Below are 21883 nucleotides of genomic sequence, written 5' to 3'. Positions count from 1 at the left end.
GTGCTCTGGAGTCATTTCGTTGCAAGCGGGTTTTTAAGTGCTCTGGAGTCATTTCGTTGCAAGCGGGTTTTTAAGTGCTCTGGAGTCATTTCGTTGCAAGCGGGTTTTTAAGTACTCTGGAGACATTTCGTTGCAAGCGGGTTTTTAAGTGCTCTGGAGTCATTTCGTTGCACTCGGGTTTTTAAGTGCTCTGGAGTCATTTCGTTGCAAGCGGGTTTTTAAGTGCTCTGAAGGCATTTCGTTGCAAGCGGGTTTTTAAGTGCTCTGGAGTCATTTCGTTGCAAGCGGGTTTTTAAGTGCTCTGGAGTCATTTCGTTGCAAGCGGGTTTTTAAGTGCTCTGGAGTCATTTCGTTGCAAGCGTGTTTTTAAGTGCTCTGGAGTCATTTCGTTGCAAGCGGGTTTTTAAGTGCTCTGGAGTCATTTCCTTGCAAGCGGGTTTTTTAGTGCTCTGGAGTCATTTCGTTGCAAGCGGGTTTTTAAGTGCTCTGGAGTCATTTCGTTGCATGCGGGTTTTTAAGTGCTCTGAAGGCATTTCGTTGTAAGCGGGTTTTTAAGTGCTCTGGAGTCATTTCGTTGCGAGCGGGTTTTTAAGTGCTCTGGAGTCATTTCGTTGCAAGCAGGTTTTTAAGTGCTCTGGAGTCATTTCGTTGCAAGCGGGTTTTTAAGTGCTCTGAAGGCATTTCGTTGCAAGCGGGTTTTTAAGTGCTCTGGAGTCATTTCGTTGCAAGCGGGTTTTTAAGTGCTCTGGAGTCATTTCGTTGTAAGCGGGTTTTTAAGTACTCTGGAGACATTTCGTTGCAAGCGGGTTTTTAAGTGCTCTGGAGTCATTTCGTTGCATGCGGGTTTTTAAGTGCTCTGAAGGCATTTCGTTGTAAGCGGGCTTTTAAGTGCTCTGGAGTCATTTCGTTGCAAGCGGGTTTTTACGTGTTCTGGAGTCATTTCGTTGCAAGCGGGTTTTTACATACTTCTCAGACATTTCACTGGAAGCGGGTTTTTTAAGTGCTCTGCAGGCATTTCGTTGTAAGCGGGTTTTTAAGTACTCTGGAGTCATTTCGTTGCAAGCGGGTTTTTAAGTGCTCTGGAGTCATTTCGTTGCAAGCGGGTTTTTAAGTGCTCTGGAGTCATTTCGTTGCAAGCGGGTTTTTAAGTGCTCTGGAGTCATTTCGTTACAAGCGGGTTTTTAAGTGCTCTGGAGGCATTTCGTTGCAAGCGGGTTTTTAAGTGCTCTGGAGTCATTTCGTTGCAAGCGGGTTTTTAAGTGCTCTGGAGTCATTTCGTTGCAAGCGGGTTTTTAAGTGCTCTGGAGTCATTTCGTTGCAAGCGGGTTTTTAAGTGCTCTGGAGTCATTTCGTTGCAAGCGGGTTTTTAAGTGCTCTGGAGTCATTTCGTTGCAAGCGGGTTTTTAAGTGCTCTGGAGACATTTCGTTGCAAGCGGGTTTTTAAGTGCTCTGGAGTCATTTCGTTGCAAGCGGGTTTTTAAGTGCTCTGGAGTCATTTCGTTGCAAGCGGGTTTTTAAGTGCTCTGGAGTCATTTCGTTGCAAGCGGGTTTTTAAGTGCTCTGGAGTCATTTCGTTGCAAGCGGGTTTTTAAGTGCTCTGGAGTCATTTCGTTGCAAGCGGGTTTTTAAGTACTCTGGAGACATTTCGTTGCAAGCGGGTTTTTAAGTGCTCTGGAGTCATTTCGTTGCAAGCGGGTTTTTAAGTGCTCTGGAGTCATTTCGTTGCAAGCGGGTTTTTTAGTGCTCTGGAGTCATTTCGTTGCAAGCGGGTTTTTAAGTGCTCTGGAGTCATTTCGTTGCATGCGGGTTTTTAAGTGCTCTGAAGGCATTTCGTTGTAAGCGGGTTTTTAAGTGCTCTGGAGTCATTTCGTTGCGAGCGGGTTTTTAAGTGCTCTGGAGTCATTTCGTTGCAAGCAGGTTTTTAAGTGCTCTGGAGTCATTTCGTTGCAAGCGGGTTTTTAAGTGCTCTGAAGGCATTTCGTTGCAAGCGGGTTTTTAAGTGCTCTGGAGTCATTTCGTTGCAAGCGGGTTTTTAAGTGCTCTGGAGTCATTTCGTTGTAAGCGGGTTTTTAAGTACTCTGGAGACATTTCGTTGCAAGCGGGTTTTTAAGTGCTCTGGAGTCATTTCGTCGCATGCGGGTTTTTAAGTGCTCTGAAGGCATTTCGTTGTAAGCGGGCTTTTAAGTGCTCTGGAGTCATTTCGTTGCAAGCGGGTTTTTACGTGTTCTGGAGTCATTTCGTTGCAAGCGGGTTTTTACATACTTCTCAGACATTTCACTGGAAGCGGGTTTTTTAAGTGCTCTGCAGGCATTTCGTTGTAAGCGGGTTTTTAAGTACTCTGGAGTCATTTCGTTGCAAGCGGGTTTTTAAGTGCTCTGGAGTCATTTCGTTGCAAGCGGGTTTTTAAGTGCTCTGGAGTCATTTCGTTGCAAGCGGGTTTTTAAGTGCTCTGGAGTCATTTCGTTACAAGCGGATTTTTAAGTGCTCTGGAGGCATTTCGTTGCAAGCGGGTTTTTAAGTGCTCTGGAGTCATTTCGTTGCAAGCGGGTTTTTAAGTGCTCTGGAGTCATTTCGTTGCAAGCGGGTTTTTAAGTGCTCTGGAGTCATTTCGTTGCAAGCGGGTTTTTAAGTGCTCTGGAGTCATTTCGTTGCAAGCGGGTTTTTAAGTGCTCTGGAGTCATTTCGTTGCAAGCGGGTTTTTAAGTGCTCTGAAGACATTTCGTTGCAAGCGGGTTTTTAAGTGCTCTGGAGTCATTTCGTTGCAAGCGGGTTTTTAAGTGCTCTGGAGTCATTGCGTTGCAAGCGGGTTTTTAAGTGCTCTGGAGTCATTTCGTTGCAAGCGGGTTTTTAAGTACTCTGTAGACATTTCGTTGCAAGCGGGTTTTTAAGTGCTCTGGAGTCATTTCGTTGCAAGCGGGTTTTTAAGTGCTCTGGAGTCATTTCGTTGCAAGCGGGTTTTTAAGTGCTCTGAAGGCATTTCGTTGCAAGCGGGTTTTTAAGTGCTCTGGAGTCATTTCGTTGCAAGCGGGTTTTTAAGTGCTCAGGAGTCATTTCGTTGCAAGCGGGTTTTTAAGTGCTCTGGAGTCATTTCGTTGCAAGCGGGTTTTTAAGTGCTCTGGAGACATTTCGTTGCAAGCGGGTTTTTAAGTGCTCTGGAGTTGCAAGCGGGTTTTTAAGTGCTCTGGAGTCATTTCGTTGCAAGCGGGTTTTTAAGTGCTCTGGAGTCATTTCGTTGCAAGCGGGTTTTTAAGTGCTCTGGAGACATTTCGTTGCAAGCGGGTTTTTAAGTGCTCTGGAGTCATTTCGTTGCAAGCGGGTTTTTAAGTGCTCTGGAGTCATTTCGTTGCAAGCGGGTTTTTAAGTGCTCTGGAGTCATTTCGTTGCAAGCGGGTTTTTAAGTGCTCTGAAGGCATTTCGTTGCAAGCGGGTTTTTAAGTGCTCTGGAGTCATTTCGTTGCAAGCGGGTTTTTAAGTGCTCTGGAGTCATTTCGTTGCAAGCGGGTTTTTAAGTGCTCTGGAGTCATTTCATTGCAAGCGGGTTTTTTAGTGCTCTGGAGTCATTTCGTTGCAAGCGGGTTTTTAAGTGCTCTGGAGTCATTTCGTTGCATGCGGGTTTTTAAGTGCTCTGGAGTCATTTCGTTGCAAGCGGGTATTTAAGTACTCTGTAGACATTTCGTTGCAAGCGGGTTTTTAAGTGCTCTGGAGTCATTTCGTTGCAAGCGGGTTTTTAAGTGCTCTGGAGTCATTTCGTTGCAAGCGGGTTTTTAAGTGCTCTGAAGGCATTTCGTTGCAAGCGGGTTTTTAAGTGCTCTGGAGTCATTTCGTTGCAAGCGGGTTTTTAAGTGCTCTGGAGTCATTTCGTTGCAAGCGGGTTTTTAAGTGCTCTGGAGTCATTTCGTTGCAAGCGGGTTTTTAAGTACTCTGGAGACATTTCGTTGCAAGCGGGTTTTTAAGTGCTCTGGAGTCATTTCGTTGCACTCGGGTTTTTAAGTGCTCTGGAGTCATTTCGTTGCAAGCGGGTTTTTAAGTGCTCTGAAGGCATTTCGTTGCAAGCGGGTTTTTAAGTGCTCTGGAGTCATTTCGTTGCAAGCGGGTTTTTAAGTGCTCTGGAGTCATTTCGTTGCAAGCGGGTTTTTAAGTGCTCTGGAGTCATTTCGTTGCAAGCGTGTTTTTAAGTGCTCTGGAGTCATTTCGTTGCAAGCGGGTTTTTAAGTGCTCTGGAGTCATTTCCTTGCAAGCGGGTTTTTTAGTGCTCTGGAGTCATTTCGTTGCAAGCGGGTTTTTAAGTGCTCTGGAGTCATTTCGTTGCATGCGGGTTTTTAAGTGCTCTGAAGGCATTTCGTTGTAAGCGGGTTTTTAAGTGCTCTGGAGTCATTTCGTTGCGAGCGGGTTTTTAAGTGCTCTGGAGTCATTTCGTTGCAAGCAGGTTTTTAAGTGCTCTGGAGTCATTTCGTTGCAAGCGGGTTTTTAAGTGCTCTGAAGGCATTTCGTTGCAAGCGGGTTTTTAAGTGCTCTGGAGTCATTTCGTTGCAAGCGGGTTTTTAAGTGCTCTGGAGTCATTTCGTTGTAAGCGGGTTTTTAAGTACTCTGGAGACATTTCGTTGCAAGCGGGTTTTTAAGTGCTCTGGAGTCATTTCGTTGCATGCGGGTTTTTAAGTGCTCTGAAGGCATTTCGTTGTAAGCGGGCTTTTAAGTGCTCTGGAGTCATTTCGTTGCAAGCGGGTTTTTACGTGTTCTGGAGTCATTTCGTTGCAAGCGGGTTTTTACATACTTCTCAGACATTTCACTGGAAGCGGGTTTTTTAAGTGCTCTGCAGGCATTTCGTTGTAAGCGGGTTTTTAAGTACTCTGGAGTCATTTCGTTGCAAGCGGGTTTTTAAGTGCTCTGGAGTCATTTCGTTGCAAGCGGGTTTTTAAGTGCTCTGGAGTCATTTCGTTGCAAGCGGGTTTTTAAGTGCTCTGGAGTCATTTCGTTACAAGCGGGTTTTTAAGTGCTCTGGAGGCATTTCGTTGCAAGCGGGTTTTTAAGTGCTCTGGAGTCATTTCGTTGCAAGCGGGTTTTTAAGTGCTCTGGAGTCATTTCGTTGCAAGCGGGTTTTTAAGTGCTCTGGAGTCATTTCGTTGCAAGCGGGTTTTTAAGTGCTCTGGAGTCATTTCGTTGCAAGCGGGTTTTTAAGTGCTCTGGAGTCATTTCGTTGCAAGCGGGTTTTTAAGTGCTCTGGAGACATTTCGTTGCAAGCGGGTTTTTAAGTGCTCTGGAGTCATTTCGTTGCAAGCGGGTTTTTAAGTGCTCTGGAGTCATTTCGTTGCAAGCGGGTTTTTAAGTGCTCTGGAGTCATTTCGTTGCAAGCGGGTTTTTAAGTGCTCTGGAGTCATTTCGTTGCAAGCGGGTTTTTAAGTGCTCTGGAGTCATTTCGTTGCAAGCGGGTTTTTAAGTACTCTGGAGACATTTCGTTGCAAGCGGGTTTTTAAGTGCTCTGGAGTCATTTCGTTGCAAGCGGGTTTTTAAGTGCTCTGGAGTCATTTCGTTGCAAGCGGGTTTTTTAGTGCTCTGGAGTCATTTCGTTGCAAGCGGGTTTTTAAGTGCTCTGGAGTCATTTCGTTGCATGCGGGTTTTTAAGTGCTCTGAAGGCATTTCGTTGTAAGCGGGTTTTTAAGTGCTCTGGAGTCATTTCGTTGCGAGCGGGTTTTTAAGTGCTCTGGAGTCATTTCGTTGCAAGCAGGTTTTTAAGTGCTCTGGAGTCATTTCGTTGCAAGCGGGTTTTTAAGTGCTCTGAAGGCATTTCGTTGCAAGCGGGTTTTTAAGTGCTCTGGAGTCATTTCGTTGCAAGCGGGTTTTTAAGTGCTCTGGAGTCATTTCGTTGTAAGCGGGTTTTTAAGTACTCTGGAGACATTTCGTTGCAAGCGGGTTTTTAAGTGCTCTGGAGTCATTTCGTCGCATGCGGGTTTTTAAGTGCTCTGAAGGCATTTCGTTGTAAGCGGGCTTTTAAGTGCTCTGGAGTCATTTCGTTGCAAGCGGGTTTTTACGTGTTCTGGAGTCATTTCGTTGCAAGCGGGTTTTTACATACTTCTCAGACATTTCACTGGAAGCGGGTTTTTTAAGTGCTCTGCAGGCATTTCGTTGTAAGCGGGTTTTTAAGTACTCTGGAGTCATTTCGTTGCAAGCGGGTTTTTAAGTGCTCTGGAGTCATTTCGTTGCAAGCGGGTTTTTAAGTGCTCTGGAGTCATTTCGTTGCAAGCGGGTTTTTAAGTGCTCTGGAGTCATTTCGTTACAAGCGGATTTTTAAGTGCTCTGGAGGCATTTCGTTGCAAGCGGGTTTTTAAGTGCTCTGGAGTCATTTCGTTGCAAGCGGGTTTTTAAGTGCTCTGGAGTCATTTCGTTGCAAGCGGGTTTTTAAGTGCTCTGGAGTCATTTCGTTGCAAGCGGGTTTTTAAGTGCTCTGGAGTCATTTCGTTGCAAGCGGGTTTTTAAGTGCTCTGGAGTCATTTCGTTGCAAGCGGGTTTTTAAGTGCTCTGAAGACATTTCGTTGCAAGCGGGTTTTTAAGTGCTCTGGAGTCATTTCGTTGCAAGCGGGTTTTTAAGTGCTCTGGAGTCATTGCGTTGCAAGCGGGTTTTTAAGTGCTCTGGAGTCATTTCGTTGCAAGCGGGTTTTTAAGTACTCTGTAGACATTTCGTTGCAAGCGGGTTTTTAAGTGCTCTGGAGTCATTTCGTTGCAAGCGGGTTTTTAAGTGCTCTGGAGTCATTTCGTTGCAAGCGGGTTTTTAAGTGCTCTGAAGGCATTTCGTTGCAAGCGGGTTTTTAAGTGCTCTGGAGTCATTTCGTTGCAAGCGGGTTTTTAAGTGCTCAGGAGTCATTTCGTTGCAAGCGGGTTTTTAAGTGCTCTGGAGTCATTTCGTTGCAAGCGGGTTTTTAAGTGCTCTGGAGACATTTCGTTGCAAGCGGGTTTTTAAGTGCTCTGGAGTTGCAAGCGGGTTTTTAAGTGCTCTGGAGTCATTTCGTTGCAAGCGGGTTTTTAAGTGCTCTGGAGTCATTTCGTTGCAAGCGGGTTTTTAAGTGCTCTGGAGACATTTCGTTGCAAGCGGGTTTTTAAGTGCTCTGGAGTCATTTCGTTGCAAGCGGGTTTTTAAGTGCTCTGGAGTCATTTCGTTGCAAGCGGGTTTTTAAGTGCTCTGGAGTCATTTCGTTGCAAGCGGGTTTTTAAGTGCTCTGAAGGCATTTCGTTGCAAGCGGGTTTTTAAGTGCTCTGGAGTCATTTCGTTGCAAGCGGGTTTTTAAGTGCTCTGGAGTCATTTCGTTGCAAGCGGGTTTTTAAGTGCTCTGGAGTCATTTCATTGCAAGCGGGTTTTTTAGTGCTCTGGAGTCATTTCGTTGCAAGCGGGTTTTTAAGTGCTCTGGAGTCATTTCGTTGCATGCGGGTTTTTAAGTGCTCTGAAGGCATTTCGTTGCAAGCGGGTTTTTAAGTGCTCTGGAGTCATTTCATTGCAAGCGGGTTTTTTAGTGCTCTGGAGTCATTTCGTTGCAAGCGGGTTTTTAAGTGCTCTGGAGTCATTTCGTTGCATGCGGGTTTTTAAGTGCTCTGAAGGCATTTCGTTGTAAGCGGGTTTTTAAGTGCTCTGGAGTCATTTCGTTGCAAGCGGGTTTTTAAGTGCTCTGGAGTCATTTCGTTGCAAGCGGGTTTTTAAGTGCTCTGGAGTCATTTCGTTGCAAGCGGGTTTTTAAGTGCTCTGAAGGCATTTCGTTGCAAGCGGGTTTTTAAGTGCTCTGGAGTCATTTCGTTGCAAGCGGGTTTTTAAGTGCTCTGGAGTCATTTCGTTGCAAGCGGGTTTTTAAGTGCTCTGGAGTCATTTCGTTGCAAGCGGGTTTTTAAGTGCTCTGGAGTCATTTCGTTGCAAGCGGGTTTTTAAGTGCTCTGGAGTCATTTCGTTGCAAGCGGGTTTTTAAGTGCTATGGAGTCATTTCGTTGCAAGCGGGTTTTTAAGTGCTCTGGAGACATTTCGTTGCAAGCGGGTTTTTAAGTACTCTGTAGACATTTCGTTGCAAGCGGGTTTTTAAGTGCTCTGGAGTCATTTCGTTGCAAGCGGGTTTTTAAGTGCTCTGGAGTCATTTCGTTGCAAGCGGGTTTTTAAGTGCTCTGGAGTCATTTCGTTACAAGCGGGTTTTTAAGTACTCTGTAGACATTTCGTTGCAAGCGGGTTTTTAAGTGCTCTGGAGTCATTTCGTTGCAAGCGGGTTTTTAAGTGCTCTGGAGTCATTTCGTTGCAAGCGGGTTTTTAAGTGCTCTGGAGTCATTTCGTTGCAAGCGGGTTTTTCAGTGCTCTGGAGTATTTTCGTTGCATGCGGGTTTTTAAGTGCTCTGAAGGCATTTCGTTGTAAGCGGGTTTTTAAGTGCTCTGGAGTCATTTCGTTGCAAGCGGGTTTTTAAGTGCTCTGGAGTCATTTCGTTGCAAGCGGGTTTTTAAGTGCTCTGGAGTCATTTCATTGCAAGCGGGTTTTTTAGTGCTCTGGAGTCATTTCGTTGCAAGCGGGTTTTTAAGTGCTCTGGAGTCATTTCGTTGCATGCGGGTTTTTAAGTGCTCTGAAGGCATTTCGTTGTAAGCGGGTTTTTAAGTGCTCTGGAGTCATTTCGTTGCAAGCGGGTTTTTAAGTGCTCTGGAGTCATTTCGTTGCAAGCGGGTTTTTAAGTGCTCTGGAGTCATTTCGTTGCAAGCGGGTTTTTAAGTGCTCTGAAGGCATTTCGTTGCAAGCGGGTTTTTAAGTGCTCTGGAGTCATTTCGTTGCAAGCGGGTTTTTAAGTGCTCTGGAGTCATTTCGTTGCAAGCGGGTTTTTAAGTGCTCTGGAGTCATTTCGTTGCAAGCGGGTTTTTAAGTGCTCTGGAGTCATTTCGTTGCAAGCGGGTTTTTAAGTGCTCTGGAGTCATTTCGTTGCAAGCGGGTTTTTAAGTGCTATGGAGTCATTTCGTTGCAAGCGGGTTTTTAAGTGCTCTGGAGACATTTCGTTGCAAGCGGGTTTTTAAGTACTCTGTAGACATTTCGTTGCAAGCGGGTTTTTAAGTACTCTGGAGTCATTTCGTTGCAAGCGGGTTTTTAAGTGCTCTGGAGTCATTTCGTTGCAAGCGGGTTTTTAAGTGCTCTGGAGTCATTTCGTTACAAGCGGGTTTTTAAGTACTCTGTAGACATTTCGTTGCAAGCGGGTTTTTAAGTGCTCTGGAGTCATTTCGTTGCAAGCGGGTTTTTAAGTGCTCTGGAGTCATTTCGTTGCAAGCGGGTTTTTAAGTGCTCTGGAGTCATTTCGTTGCAAGCGGGTTTTTCAGTGCTCTGGAGTATTTTCGTTGCATGCGGGTTTTTAAGTGCTCTGAAGGCATTTCGTTGTAAGCGGGTTTTTAAGTGCTCTGGAGTCATTTCGTTGCAAGCGGGTTTTTAAGTGCTCTGGAGTCATTTCGTTGCAAGCGGGTTTTTAAGTGCTCTGGAGTCATTTCGTTGCAAGCGGGTTTTTAAGTGCTCTGAAGGCATTTCGTTGCAAGCGGGTTTTTAAGTGCTCTGGAGTCATTTCGTTGCAAGCGGGTTTTTAAGTGCTCTGGAGTCATTTCGTTGCAAGCGGGTTTTTAAGTGCTCTGGAGTCATTTCGTTGCAAGCGGGTTTTTAAGTGCTCTGGAGTCATTTCGTTGCAAGCGGGTTTTTAAGTGCTCTGGAGTCATTTCGTTGCAAGCGGGTTTTTAAGTGCTCTGGAGTCATTTCGTTGCAAGCGGGTTTTTAAGTACTCTGGAGACATTTCGTTGCAAGCGGGTTTTTAAGTGCTCTGGAGTCATTTCGTTGTAAGCGGGTTTTTAAGTGCTCTGGAGTCATTTCGTTGCAAGCGGGTTTTTAAGTGCTCTGGAGTCATTTCGTTGCAAGCGGGTTTTTAAGTACTCTGGAGACATTTCGTTGCAAGCGGGTTTTTAAGTGCTCTGGAGTCATTTCGTTGCATGCGGGTTTTTAAGTGCTCTGAAGGCATTTCGTTGTAAGCTGGCTTTTAAGTGCTCTGGAGTCATTTCGTTGCAAGCGGGTTTTTACGTGTTCTGGAGTCATTTCGTTGCAAGCGGGTTTTTACATACTTCTCAGACATTTCACTGGAAGCGGGTTTTTTAAGTGCTCTGCAGGCATTTCGTTGCAAGCGGGTTTTTAAGTACTCTGGAGTCATTTCGTTGCAAGCGGGTTTTTAAGTACTCTGGAGTCATTTCGTTGCAAGCGGGTTTTTAAGTGCTCTGGAGTCATTTCGTTGCAAGCGGGTTTTTAAGTGCTCTGGAGTCATTTCGTTACAAGCGGGTTTTTAAGTGCTCTGGAGGCATTTCGTTGCAAGCGGGTTTTTAAGTGCTCTGCAGTCATTTCGTTGCAAGCGGGTTTTTAAGTGCTCTGGAGTCATTTCGTTGCAAGCGGGTTTTTAAGTGCTCTGGAGTCATTTCGTTGCAAGCGGGTTTTTAAGTGCTCTGGAGTCATTTCGTTGCAAGCGGGTTTTTAAGTACTCTGGAGTCATTTCGTTGCAAGCGGGTTTTTAAGTGCTCTGGAGACATTTCGTTGCAAGCGGGTTTTTAAGTGCTCTGGAGTCATTTCGTTGCAAGCGGGTTTTTAAGTGCTCTGGAGTCATTTCGTTGCAAGCGGGTTTTTAAGTGCTCTGGAGTCATTTCGTTGCAAGCGGGTTTTTAAGTACTCTGTAGACATTTCGTTGCAAGCGGGTTTTTAAGTGCTCTGGAGTCATTTCGTTGCAAGCGGGTTTTTAAGTGCTCTGGAGTCATTTCGTTGCAAGCGGGTTTTTAAGTGCTCTGAAGGCATTTCGTTGCAAGCGGGTTTTTAAGTGCTCTGGAGTCATTTCGTTGCAAGCGGGTTTTTAAGTGCTCTGGAGTCATTTCGTTGCAAGCGGGTTTTTAAGTGCTCTGGAGTCATTTCGTTGCAAGCGGGTTTTTAAGTACTCTGGAGACATTTCGTTGCAAGCGGGTTTTTAAGTGCTCTGGAGTCATTTCGTTGCACTCGGGTTTTTAAGTGCTCTGGAGTCATTTCGTTGCAAGCGGGTTTTTAAGTGCTCTGAAGGCATTTCATTGCAAGCGGGTTTTTAAGTGCTCTGGAGTCATTTCGTTGCAAGCGGGTTTTTAAGTGCTCTGGAGTCATTTCGTTGCAAGCGGGTTTTTAAGTGCTCTGGAGTCATTTCCTTGCAAGCGGCTTTTTAAGTGCTCTGGAGTCATTTCGTTGCAAGCGGGTTTTTAAGTGCTCTGGAGTCATTTCCTTGCAAGCGGGTTTTTTAGTGCTCTGGAGTCATTTCGTTGCAAGCGGGTTTTTAAGTGCTCTGGAGTCATTTCGTTGCATGCGGGTTTTTAAGTGCTCTGAAGGCATTTCGTTGTAAGCGGGTTTTTAAGTGCTCTGGAGTCATTTCGTTGCGAGCGGGTTTTTAAGTGCTCTGGAGTCATTTCGTTGCAAGCAGGTTTTTAAGTGCTCTGGAGTCATTTCGTTGCAAGCGGGTTTTTAAGTGCTCTGAAGGCATTTCGTTGCAAGCGGGTTTTTAAGTGCTCTGGAGTCATTTCGTTGCAAGCGGGTTTTTAAGTGCTCTGGAGTCATTTCGTTGTAAGCGGGTTTTTAAGTACTCTGGAGACATTTCGTTGCAAGCGGGTTTTTAAGTGCTCTGGAGTCATTTCGTTGCATGCGGGTTTTTAAGTGCTCTGAAGGCATTTCGTTGTAAGCGGGCTTTTAAGTGCTCTGGAGTCATTTCGTTGCAAGCGGGTTTTTACGTGTTCTGGAGTCATTTCGTTGCAAGCGGGTTTTTACATACTTCTCAGACATTTCACTGGAAGCGGGTTTTTTAAGTGCTCTGCAGGCATTTCGTTGTAAGCGGGTTTTTAAGTACTCTGGAGTCATTTCGTTGCAAGCGGGTTTTTAAGTGCTCTGGAGTCATTTCGTTGCAAGCGGGTTTTTAAGTGCTCTGGAGTCATTTCGTTGCAAGCGGGTTTTTAAGTGCTCTGGAGTCATTTCGTTACAAGCGGGTTTTTAAGTGCTCTGGAGGCATTTCGTTGCAAGCGGGTTTTTAAGTGCTCTGGAGTCATTTCGTTGCAAGCGGGTTTTTAAGTGCTCTGGAGTCATTTCGTTGCAAGCGGGTTTTTAAGTGCTCTGGAGTCATTTCGTTGCAAGCGGGTTTTTAAGTGCTCTGGAGTCATTTCGTTGCAAGCGGGTTTTTAAGTGCTCTGGAGTCATTTCGTTGCAAGCGGGTTTTTAAGTGCTCTGGAGACATTTCGTTGCAAGCGGGTTTTTAAGTGCTCTGGAGTCATTTCGTTGCAAGCGGGTTTTTAAGTGCTCTGGAGTCATTTCGTTGCAAGCGGGTTTTTAAGTGCTCTGGAGTCATTTCGTTGCAAGCGGGTTTTTAAGTGCTCTGGAGTCATTTCGTTGCAAGCGGGTTTTTAAGTGCTCTGGAGTCATTTCGTTGCAAGCGGGTTTTTAAGTACTCTGGAGACATTTCGTTGCAAGCGGGTTTTTAAGTGCTCTGGAGTCATTTCGTTGCAAGCGGGTTTTTAAGTGCTCTGGAGTCATTTCATTGCAAGCGGGTTTTTTAGTGCTCTGGAGTCATTTCGTTGCAAGCGGGTTTTTAAGTGCTCTGGAGTCATTTCGTTGCATGCGGGTTTTTAAGTGCTCTGGAGGCATTTCGTTGTAAGCGGGTTTTTAAGTGCTCTGGAGTCATTTCGTTGCGAGCGGGTTTTTAAGTGCTCTGGAGTCATTTCGTTGCAAGCAGGTTTTTAAGTGCTCTGGAGTCATTTCGTTGCAAGCGGGTTTTTAAGTGCTCTGAAGGCATTTCGTTGCAAGCGGGTTTTTAAGTGCTCTGGAGTCATTTCGTTGCAAGCGGGTTTTTAAGTGCTCTGGAGTCATTTCGTTGTAAGCGGGTTTTTAAGTACTCTGGAGACATTTCGTTGCAAGCGGGTTTTTAAGTGCTCTGGAGTCATTTCGTCGCATGCGGGTTTTTAAGTGCTCTGAAGGCATTTCGTTGTAAGCGGGCTTTTAAGTGCTCTGGAGTCATTTCGTTGCAAGCGGGTTTTTACGTGTTCTGGAGTCATTTCGTTGCAAGCGGGTTTTTACATACTTCTCAGACATTTCACTGGAAGCGGGTTTTTTAAGTGCTCTGCAGGCATTTCGTTGTAAGCGGGTTTTTAAGTACTCTGGAGTCATTTCGTTGCAAGCGGGTTTTTAAGTGCTCTGGAGTCATTTCGTTGCAAGCGGGTTTTTAAGTGCTCTGGAGTCATTTCGTTGCAAGCGGGTTTTTAAGTGCTCTGGAGTCATTTCGTTGCAAGCGGGTTTTTAAGTTCTCTGGAGTCATTTCGTTGCAAGCGGGTTTTTAAGTGCTCTGGAGTCATTTCGTTGCAAGCGGGTTTTTAAGTGCTCTGGAGTCATTTCGTTGCAAGCGGGTTTTTAAGTACTCTGGAGACATTTCGTTTCAAGCGGGTTTTTAAGTGCTCTGGAGTCATTTCGTTGTAAGCGGGTTTTTAAGTGCTCTGGAGTCATTTCGTTGCAAGCGGGTTTTTAAGTGCTCTGGAGTCATTTCGTTGCAAGCGGGTTTTTAAGTACTCTGGAGACATTTCGTTGTAAGCGGGTTTTTAAGTGCTCTGGAGTCATTTCGTTGCATGCGGGTTTTTAAGTGCTCTGAAGGCATTTCGTTGTAAGCGGGCTTTTAAGTGCTCTGGAGTCATTTCGTTGCAAGCGGGTTTTTACGTGTTCTGGAGTCATTTCGTTGCAAGCGGGTTTTTACATACTTCTCAGACATTTCACTGGAAGCGGGTTTTTTAAGTGCTCTGCAGGGATTTCGTTGTAAGCGGGTTTTTAAGTACTCTGGAGTCATTTCGTTGCAAGCGGGTTTTTAAGTGCTCTGGAGTCATTTCGTTGCAAGCGGGTTTTTAAGTGCTCTGGAGTCATTTCGTTGCAAGCGGGTTTTTAAGTGCTCTGGAGTCATTTCGTTACAAGCGGGTTTTTAAGTGCTCTGGAGGCATTTCGTTGCAAGCGGGTTTTTAAGTGCTCTGCAGTCATTTCGTTGCAAGCGGGTTTTTAAGTGCTCTGGAGTCATTTCGTTGCAAGCGGGTTTTTAAGTGCTCTGGAGTCATTTCGTTGCAAGCGGGTTTTTAAGTGCTCTGGAGTCATTTCGTTGCAAGCGGGTTTTTAAGTGCTCTGGAGTCATTTCGTTGCAAGCGGGTTTTTAAGTGCTCTGGAGACATTTCGTTGCAAGCGGGTTTTTAAGTGCTCTGGAGTCATTTCGTTGCAAGCGGGTTTTTAAGTGCTCTGGAGTCATTTCGTTGCAAGCGGGTTTTTAAGTACTCTGGAGACATTTCGTTGCAAGCGGGTTTTAAAGTGCTCTGGAGTCATTTCGTTGCACTCGGGTTTTTAAGTGCTCTGGAGTCATTTCGTTGCAAGCGGGTTTTTAAGTGCTCTGGAGTCATTTCGTTGCAAGCGGGTTTTTAAGTACTCTGGAGACATTTCGTTGCAAGCGGGTTTTTAAGTGCTCTGGAGTCATTTCGTTGCAAGCGGGTTTTTAAGTGCTCTGGAGTCATTTCATTGCAAGCGGGTTTTTTAGTGCTCTGGAGTCATTTCGTTGCAAGCGGGTTTTTAAGTGCTCTGGAGTCATTTCGTTGCATGCGGGTTTTTAAGTGCTCTGAAGGCATTTCGTTGTAAGCGGGTTTTTAAGTGCTCTGGAGTCATTTCGTTGCGAGCGGGTTTTTAAGTGCTCTGGAGTCATTTCGTTGCAAGCAGGTTTTTAAGTGCTCTGGAGTCATTTCGTTGCAAGCGGGTTTTTAAGTGCTCTGAAGGCATTTCGTTGCAAGCGGGTTTTTAAGTGCTCTGGAGTCATTTCGTTGCAAGCGGGTTTTTAAGTGCTCTGGAGTCATTTCGTTGTAAGCGGGTTTTTAAGTACTCTGGAGACATTTCGTTGCAAGCGGGTTTTTAAGTGCTCTGGAGTCATTTCGTCGCATGCGGGTTTTTAAGTGCTCTGGAGTCATTTCGTTGCAAGCGGGTTTTTAAGTGCTCTGGAGTCATTTCGTTGCAAGCGGGTTTTTAAGTGCTCTGGAGTCATTTCGTTGCAAGCGGGTTTTTAAGTGCTCTGGAGTCATTTCGTTGCAAGCGGGTTTTTAAGTGCTCTGGAGTCATTTCGTTGCAAGCGGGTTTTTAAGTGCTCTGGAGTCATTTCGTTGCAAGCGGGTTTTTAAGTGCTCTGGAGACATTTCGTTGCAAGCGGGTTTTTAAGTGCTCTGGAGTCATTTCGTTGCAAGCGGGTTTTTAAGTGCTCTGGAGTCATTGCGTTGCAAGCGGGTTTTTAAGTGCTCTGGAGTCATTTCGTTGCAAGCGGGTTTTTATGTACTCTGTAGACATTTCGTTGCAAGCGGGTTTTTAAGTGCTCTGGAGTCATTTCGTTGCAAGCAGGTTTTTAAGTGCTCTGGAGTCATTTCGTTGCAAGCGGGTTTTTAAGTGCTCTGAAGGCATTTCGTTGCAAGCGGGTTTTTAAGTGCTCTGGAGTCATTTCGTTGTAAGCGGGTTTTTAAGTACTCTGGAGACATTTCGTTGCAAGCGGGTTTTTAAGTGCTCTGGAGTCATTTCGTCGCATGCGGGTTTTTAAGTGCTCTGAAGGCATTTCGTTGTAAGCGGGCTTTTAAGTGCTCTGGAGTCATTTCGTTGCAAGCGGGTTTTTACGTGTTCTGGAGTCATTTCGTTGCAAGCGGGTTTTTACATACTTCTCAGACATTTCACTGGAAGCGGGTTTTTTAAGTGCTCTGCAGGCATTTCGTTGTAAGCGGGTTTTTAAGTACTCTGGAGTCATTTCGTTGCAAGCGGGTTTTTAAGTGCTCTGGAGTCATTTCGTTGCAAGCGGGTTTTTAAGTGCTCTGGAGTCATTTCGTTGCAAGCGGGTTTTTAAGTGCTCTGAAGGCATTTCGTTGCAAGCGGGTTTTTAAGTGCTCTGGAGTCATTTCGTTGCAAGCGGGTTTTTAAGTGCTCTGGAGTCATTTCGTTGCAAGCGGGTTTTTAAGTGCTCTGGAGTCATTTCGTTGCAAGCGGGTTTTTAAGTGCTCTGGAGTCATTTCGTTGCAAGCGGGTTTTTAAGTGCTCTGGAGTCATTTCGTTGCAAGCGGGTTTTTAAGTGCTCTGGAGTCATTTCGTTGCAAGCGGGTTTTTAAGTACTCTGGAGACATTTCGTTGCAAGCGGGTTTTTAAGTGCTCTGGAGTCATTTCGTTGTAAGCGGGTTTTTAAGTGCTCTGGAGTCATTTCGTTGCAAGCGGGTTTTTAAGTGCTCTGGAGTCATTTCGTTGCAAGCGGGTTTTTAAGTACTCTGGAGACATTTCGTTGCAAGCGGGTTTTTAAGTGCTCTGGAGTCATTTCGTTGCATGCGGGTTTTTAAGTGCTCTGAAGGCATTTCGTTGTAAGCGGGCTTTTAAGTGCTCTGGAGTCATTTCGTTGCAAGCGGGTTTTTACGTGTTCTGGAGTCATTTCGTTGCAAGCGGGTTTTTACATACTTCTCAGACATTTCACTGGAAGCGGGTTTTTTAAGTGCTCTGGAGTCATTTCGTTGCAAGCGGGTTTTTAAGTGCTCTGGAGACATTTCGTTGCAAGCGGGTTTTTAAGTGCTCTGGAGTCATTTCGTTGCAAGCGGGTTTTTAAGTGCTCTGGAGTCATTTCGTTGCAAGCGGGTTTTTAAGTGCTCTGGAGTCATTTCGTTGCAAGCGGGTTTTTAAGTGCTCTGGAGTCATTTCGTTGCAAGCGGGTTTTTAAGTACTCTGTAGACATTTCGTTGCAAGCGGGTTTTTAAGTGCTCTGGAGTCATTTCGTTGCAAGCGGGTTTTTAAGTGCTCTGGAGTCATTTCGTTGCAAGCGGGTTTTTAAGTGCTCTGAAGGCATTTCGTTGCAAGCGGGTTTTTAAGTGCTCTGGAGTCATTTCGTTGCAAGCGGGTTTTTAAGTGCTCTGGAGTCATTTCGTTGCAAGCGGGTTTTTAAGTGCTCTGGAGTCATTTCGTTGCAAGCGGGTTTTTAAGTACTCTGGAGACATTTCGTTGCAAGCGGGTTTTTAAGTGCTCTGGAGTCATTTCGTTGCACTCGGGTTTTTAAGTGCTCTGGAGTCATTTCGTTGCAAGCGGGTTTTTAAGTGCTCTGGAGTCATTTCGTTGCAAGCGGGTTTTTAAGTACTCTGGAGACATTTCGTTGCAAGCGGGTTTTTAAGTGCTCTGGAGTCATTTCGTTGCAAGCGGGTTTTTAAGTGCTCTGGAGTCATTTCATTGCAAGCGGGTTTTTTAGTGCTCTGGAGTCATTTCGTTGCAAGCGGGTTTTTAAGTGCTCTGGAGTCATTTCGTTGCATGCGGGTTTTTAAGTGCTCTGAAGGCATTTCGTTGTAAGCGGGTTTTTAAGTGCTCTGGAGTCATTTCGTTGCGAGCGGGTTTTTAAGTGCTCTGGAGTCATTTCGTTGCAAGCAGGTTTTTAAGTGCTCTGGAGTCATTTCGTTGCAAGCGGGTTTTTAAGTGCTCTGAAGGCATTTCGTTGCAAGCGGGTTTTTAAGTGCTCTGGAGTCATTTCGTTGCAAGCGGGTTTTTAAGTGCTCTGGAGTCATTTCGTTGTAAGCGGGTTTTTAAGTACTCTGGAGACATTTCGTTGCAAGCGGGTTTTTAAGTGCTCTGGAGTCATTTCTTCGCATGCGGGTTTTTAAGTGCTCTGAAGGCATTTCGTTGTAAGCGGGCTTTTAAGTGCTCTGGAGTCATTTCGTTGCAAGCGGGTTTTTACGTGTTCTGGAGTCATTTCGTTGCAAGCGGGTTTTTACATACTTCTCAGACATTTCACTGGAAGCGGGTTTTTTAAGTGCTCTGCAGGCATTTCGTTGTAAGCGGGTTTTTAAGTACTCTGGAGTCATTTCGTTGCAAGCGGGTTTTTAAGTGCTCTGGAGTCATTTCGTTGCAAGCGGGTTTTTAAGTGCTCTGGAGTCATTTCGTTGCAAGCGGGTTTTTAAGTGCTCTGGAGTCATTTCGTTACAAGCGGGTTTTTAAGTGCTCTGGAGGCATTTCGTTGCAAGCGGGTTTTTAAGTGCTCTGGAGTCATTTCGTTGCAAGCGGGTTTTTAAGTGCTCTGGAGTCATTTCGTTGCAAGCGGGTTTTTAAGTGCTCTGGAGTCATTTCGTTGCAAGCGGGTTTTTAAGTGCTCTGGAGTCATTTCGTTGCAAGCGGGTTTTTAAGTACTCTGTAGACATTTCGTTGCAAGCGGGTTTTTAAGTGCTCTGGAGTCATTTCGTTGCAAGCGGGTTTTTAAGTGCTCTGGAGTCATTTCGTTGCAAGCGGGTTTTTAAGTGCTCTGAAGGCATTTCGTTGCAAGCGGGTTTTTAAGTGCTCTGGAGTCATTTCGTTGCAAGCGGGTTTTTAAGTGCTCTGGAGTCATTGCGTTGCAAGCGGGTTTTTAAGTGCTCTGGAGTCATTTCGTTGCAAGCGGGTTTTTAAGTGCTCTGGAGACATTTCGTTGCAAGCGGGTTTTTAAGTGCTCTGGAGTCATTTCGTTGCAAGCGGGTTTTTAAGTGCTCTGGAGTCATTTCGTTGCAAGCGGGTTTTTAAGTGCTCTGGAGTCATTTCGTTGCAAGCGGGTTTTTAAGTGCTCTGAAGGCATTTCGTTGCAAGCGGGTTTTTAAGTGCTCTGGAGTCATTTCGTTGCAAGCGGGTTTTTAAGTGCTCTGGAGTCATTTCGTTGCAAGCGGGTTTTTAAGTGCTCTGGAGTCATTTCATTGCAAGCGGGTTTTTTAGTGCTCTGGAGTCATTTCGTTGCAAGCGGGTTTTTAAGTGCTCTGGAGTCATTTCGTTGCATGCGGGTTTTTAAGTGCTCTGAAGGCATTTCGTTGTAAGCGGGTTTTTAAGTGCTCTGGAGTCATTTCGTTGCAAGCGGGTTTTTAAGTGCTCTGGAGTCATTTCGTTGCAAGCGGGTTTTTAAGTGCTCTGGAGTCATTTCGTTGCAAGCGGGTTTTTAAGTGCTCTGAAGGCATTTCGTTGCAAGCGGGTTTTTAAGTGCTCTGGAGTCATTTCGTTGCAAGCGGGTTTTTAAGTGCTCTGGAGTCATTTCGTTGCAAGCGGGTTTTTAAGTGCTCTGGAGTCATTTCGTTGCAAGCGGGTTTTTAAGTGCTCTGGAGTCATTTCGTTGCAAGCGGGTTTTTAAGTGCTCTGGAGTCATTTCGTTGCAAGCGGGTTTTTAAGTGCTATGGAGTCATTTCGTTGCAAGCGGGTTTTTAAGTGCTCTGGAGACATTTCGTTGCAAGCGGGTTTTTAAGTACTCTGTAGACATTTCGTTGCAAGCGGGTTTTTAAGTGCTCTGGAGTCATTTCGTTGCAAGCGGGTTTTTAAGTGCTCTGGAGTCATTTCGTTGCAAGCGGGTTTTTAAGTGCTCTGGAGTCATTTCGTTACAAGCGGGTTTTTAAGTAGTCTGTAGACATTTCGTTGCAAGCGGGTTTTTAAGTGCTCTGGAGTCATTTCGTTGCAAGCGGGTTTTTAAGTGCTCTGGAGTCATTTCGTTGCAAGCGGGTTTTTAAGTGCTCTGAAGGCATTTCGTTGCAAGCGGGTTTTTAAGTGCTCTGGAGTCATTTCGTTGCAAGCGGGTTTTTAAGTGCTCTGGAGTCATTTCGTTGCAAGCGGGTTTTTAAGTGCTCTGGAGTCATTTCGTTGCAAGCGGGTTTTTAAGTACTCTGGAGACATTTCGTTGCAAGCGGGTTTTTAAGTGCTCTGGAGTCATTTCGTTGCAAGCGGGTTTTTAAGTGCTCTGGAGTTATTTCGTTGCAAGCGGGTTTTTAAGTGCTCTGAAGGCACTTCGTTGCAAGCGGGTTTTTAAGTGCTCTGGAGTCTTTTCGTTGCAAGCGGGTTTTTAAGTGCTCTGGAGTCATTTCGTTGCAAGCGGGTTTTTAAGTGCTCTGGAGTCATTTCATTGCAAGCGGGTTTTTTAGTGCTCTGGAGTCATTTCGTTGCAAGCGGGTTTTTCAGTGCTCTGGAGTATTTTCGTTGCATGCGGGTTTTTAAGTGCTCTGAAGGCATTTCGTTGTAAGCGGGTTTTTAAGTGCTCTGGAGTCATTTCGTTGCAAGCGGGTTTTTAAGTGCTCTGGAGTCATTTCGTTGCAAGCAGGTTTTTAAGTGCTCTGGAGTCATTTCGTTGCAAGCGGGTTTTTAAGTGCTCTGAAGGCATTTCGTTGCAAGCGGGTTTTTAAGTGCTCTGGAGTCATTTCGTTGCAAGCGGGTTTTTAAGTGCTCTGGAGTCATTTCGTTGCAAGCGGGTTTTTAAGTGCTCTGGAGTCATTTCGTTGCAAGCGGGTTTTTAAGTGCTCTGGAGTCATTTCGTTGCAAGCGGGTTTTTAAGTGCTCTGGAGTCATTTCGTTGCAAGCGGGTTTTTAAGTGCTCTCGAGTCATTTCGTTGCAAGCGGGTTTTTAAGTACTCTGGAGACATTTCGTTGCAAGCGGGTTTTTAAGTGCTCTGGAGTCATTTCGTTGTAAGCGGGTTTTTAAGTGCTCTGGAGTCATTTCGTTGCAAGCGGGTTTTTAAGTGCTCTGGAGTCATTTCGTTGCAAGCGGGTTTTTAAGTACTCTGGAGACATTTCGTTGCAAGCGGGTTTTTAAGTGCTCTGGAGTCATTTCGTTGCATGCGGGTTTTTAAGTGCTCTGAAGGCATTTCGTTGTAAGCGGGCTTTTAAGTGCTCTGGAGTCATTTCATTGCAAGCGGGTTTTTACGTGTTCTGGAGTCATTTCGTTGCAAGCGGGTTTTTACATACTTCTCAGACATTTCACTGGAAGCGGGTTTTTTAAGTGCTCTGCAGGCATTTCGTTGTAAGCGGGTTTTTAAGTACTCTGGAGTCATTTCGTTGCAAGCGGGTTTTTAAGTGCTCTGGAGTCATTTCGTTGCAAGCGGGTTTTTAAGTGCTCTGGAGTCATTTCGTTGCAAGCGGGTTTTTAAGTGCTCTGGAGTCATTTCGTTACAAGCGGGTTTTTAAGTGCTCTGGAGGCATTTCGTTGCAAGCGGGTTTTTAAGTGCTCTGCAGTCATTTCGTTGCAAGCGGGTTTTTAAGTGCTCTGGAGTCATTTCGTTGCAAGCGGGTTTTTAAGTGCTCTGGAGTCATTTCGTTGCAAGCGGGTTTTTAAGTGCTCTGGAGTCATTTCGTTGCAAGCGGGTTTTTAAGTGCTCTGGAGTCATTTCGTTGCAAGCGGGTTTTTAAGTGCTCTGGAGACATTTCGTTGTAAGCGGGTTTTTAAGTGCTCTGGAGACATTTCGTTGCAAGCGGGTTTTTAAGTGCTCTGGAGTCATTTCGTTGCATGCGGGTTTTTAAGTGCTCTGAAGGCATTTCGTTGTAAGCGGGCTTTTAAGTGCTCTGGAGTCATTTCGTTGCAAGCGGGTTTTTACGTGTTCTGGAGTCATTTCGTTGCAAGCGGGTTTTTACATACTTCTCAGACATTTCACTGGAAGCGGGTTTTTTAAGTGCTCTGCAGGCATTTCGTTGTAAGCGGGTTTTTAAGTACTCTGGAGTCATTTCGTTGCAAGCGGGTTTTTAAGTGCTCTGGAGTCATTTCGTTACAAGCGGGTTTTTAAGTAGTCTGTAGACATTTCGTTGCAAGCGGGTTTTTAAGTGCTCTGGAGTCATTTCGTTGCAAGCGGGTTTTTAAGTGCTCTGGAGTCATTTCGTTGCAAGCGGGTTTTTAAGTGCTCTGAAGGCATTTCGTTGCAAGCGGGTTTTTAAGTGCTCTGGAGTCATTTCGTTGCAAGCGGGTTTTTAAGTGCTCTGGAGTCATTTCGTTGCAAGCGGGTTTTTAAGTGCTCTGGAGTCATTTCGTTGCAAGCGGGTTTTTAAGTACTCTGGAGACATTTCGTTGCAAGCGGGTTTTTAAGTGCTCTGGAGTCATTTCG

This window comes from Meriones unguiculatus, chromosome X (assembly GCF_030254825.1).
Source record: "Meriones unguiculatus strain TT.TT164.6M chromosome X, Bangor_MerUng_6.1, whole genome shotgun sequence".
Lineage (NCBI taxonomy): Eukaryota > Metazoa > Chordata > Mammalia > Rodentia > Muridae > Meriones > Meriones unguiculatus.
Note: the sequence above shows the minus strand (reverse complement) of the source record.